Source organism: Mytilus edulis, chromosome 7 (genome assembly GCF_963676685.1).
Source record: "Mytilus edulis chromosome 7, xbMytEdul2.2, whole genome shotgun sequence".
Lineage (NCBI taxonomy): Eukaryota > Metazoa > Mollusca > Bivalvia > Mytilida > Mytilidae > Mytilus > Mytilus edulis.
The window spans coordinates 65,891,742-65,894,664 of NC_092350.1; the positions used below are offsets into that span (position 1 = coordinate 65,891,742).

A 2,923-nucleotide genomic window follows, 5' to 3' on the forward strand; every position below is an offset into this window, starting at 1 on the left:
AAGGTGTACTTCTACAATATGACTAACGTTCACTCACTTCCATCACGCATGCAAGTTGCTATGCTTTCTTTTGCCTTTTCTATCATTACTGTTAGTTCAGTGTCTTAGTTGGTTGATTCAGTAATACTAACTTGCCATGCTTGAGTTGACCTTAAAAGTGGAATAACTGTCACCTGTTGCAAGGTTTTTTTTACCAACTGTACTAGAAGCACCTTCGATGCCTACTTTAAGTTGTCTTCTGAAATTTTACGAATCAAATGTATGTAAAGCACTTCGACTTGCCATAAAAATGAATTAACAAATGGTTCAATAAACACTGTAGTTCTTTTCTACCATCTTTCATCTTAATAACAGGTTTCTTAGCTATGTCTTGTTGCAGTCCTTTTTCCTTTATCTTGATCTATATATAAGGTATACCACGTTTCTTTGCTTTTAGTATTAATTCATTTTTAGTGAACACTTCTGTATGGGGTAACACTTGATGCGTTTTGTCTTCAATAAGCTTTACCAACACGTCTTTTGGGTTTATACTATATCCTTTTAACCCCAAATCCTTTGCCATTCGATGTAATTAGTTTACCGTTATTTGTAAATGACCCGTTGGTATTGTCTTTATAAACCTAGCACAACCTCTTTATTATGTATAGCATGTATATTAACTGACAATCTAGGCGTACCCGGTATGTTTTTGTTTGTTAATGCCATTGTTTATTTAATACTTACACACATATGTCTTTTATGATTATTTTTTTTTCAATTTTACACCCCTAACCACCACTTGTAATTTTTTTAATCTAATGTTTACTAGATGTGAAAAGAAAAATTAGGACACGTACTACTACGCGTTTTTCTGTCTAATAAGGGTATAGGCAGTCGTACTTTTGATGAACGGTCCTTCCAACGTTCTTGTTTCGTAATACAACCCACTACAAGCCCACACCTTACTTGTTACCCGTTTTATTGACTTCAAGATTAGAAGGTAAGTGTGACAAATTATTTCATTCCCACTTGTAGTGTCAATAATTTGGTTCACCTCACTTGTTGGCAGGTCCTTCCATTTTTGTTTTTCTTTTGTGTCAAAGGTATTCAGATCAATGAAAAAATATTGATTATAAGATGCCTTCATAATCCTAATACTTATAAAAATATTCCTATATTCTGGTTTTTTTTTTCAATTTAAAAAACACCACCCCGTACTCCTATTCAAATTCTAACCCCAACACCCCTTACCCTAACACACCTTACTCTAAAACCTTAAACACCTTAATGAGCAGTTTTAAATCAGACTACTTTAACTTTTACACCATGATGCTTATTTACCTGTATAATGTTACGTCATAACTTTTACTTACTAATATGACGTCACTTTTTTCACTGTCACCTTCCTACTTTCACGTTCACTGTTAATTACTAAAATTGAAAGTGTTGCAGCATTCTCTATTCTACACCACTGGTATGAACCCAGGCTATTCACTACTTTTTTTATATAATCCAGAGCCATCTGCATTACAGTGGTTCCGAAATTCATATAACGTATTTAACTTACAAACCACATATTCGGAACATCTTAGCATATCCTTACGGCAAAGTTCCGATTTAATATTTTTCTGGGATCATGGCAATCCTGACCACAATTGGGGTTAAAAGTTGTGCCTTAACATATTTTCATAATAATCATGTCAGAAAATACACAAATACAAACATTATGCTATGGTAACGTTGTTACCATAACGCTATAGTGAGTGACGTTATTGTATTATTCATTAGCTATCATGACGATTAAACGTATATAGAACACACAACGCATTTATTGAGATTTTTTAACATTTATGGTGCCGTGACGGACGTTAAAGGCAATACGTGTCGGCAACAGAGCAGCAGTGAGGAAGCTATGGATCAAATTCGAGGAGCTGAAAGAGAATCCTGAAAACGTCAAAATGGAGGAATTCAAAGCCATATAGTATGCCGTAACCCAGAAAAAGAAGATTATTCATGATTTAAACGAGAAGATGAAAGAAATATAACACGAGGATCACATTGAACAAGAAATTACAGACTCGGATGAGTATATGTTTGATTTAGACAGTAAACTAAAGCAAATACGAAAACTTAAGCAAACAATCAAATCCCCCAACAATAATTCTAATTTAAAAGAAAGTAAACAATGAACGCTAACACTGAATGCTATATACCTATATCAAACGCTATTTATACAAACACATCAGCCGTTTACATGCTAAACACTAGAAAACGAATTCCATCGGAGGAAAATCCTACCGAAAATCAATCAAGCAACTTTATTGGTCCGATTTTACAATCATACAATACTCAGGAAGATTGTTCGTATATACAACCACCAGCCCAACTACCAAATGTATTTAGTAATGTAAATCATAGATTATTTTAATTAGATTAGCCACATTTTGACGGGTATGTTTTGCAGTTGAGCACATTTTGGGACTTTTACGAATGTACCATACACTAAAATAGTAGCCTTACACCAATACAGAAATTCAGTTATACCTAGCTCATTTCAAAGGTATTGATCCAAGCTATTTGCCAGTTAAATATTTTTCTGGGATCCTGGCCCGTCTGGCCACCACAGAGGTTCAAAGTTGCCCATTTACGTATTTTCCATATCAACCACACATTCGGTACTCCTCGACATATCCCTACGGCAAAGTTCCGAACCGGACCTAGCTCATTTTAAAGGTATTGACCCAAGCTATTCCCTACTTAAATATTTTTCTGGGATCCGGGCCCGTCTGGCCACCACAGAGGTTCAAAGGTGCCCCTTTACGTAATTTTCCGTATTAACCATATGCATACATTCGGTACTTTTCGGCATATACCAACGGCAAAGTTCCGAACTGGACCTAGCTCATTTCAAAGGTATTGATCCAAGCTATTTGCCAGTTAAATA

At 35.2% G+C, this 2,923-nt stretch overlaps 1 long non-coding RNA gene across 1 annotated transcript; it reads right to left on the reverse strand.

The window, feature by feature from the left end:
* LOC139483591 (uncharacterized) lies at window positions 1–1,779 on the reverse strand. The gene is made up of 2 exons (XR_011655039.1): window positions 1,353–1,779; window positions 1–238 (listed from the first exon to the last, which is right to left on the reverse strand). It is a non-coding gene; the product is annotated as an uncharacterized lncRNA (long non-coding RNA).
* Between the last annotated feature and the right edge of the window lie 1,144 nt (window positions 1,780–2,923).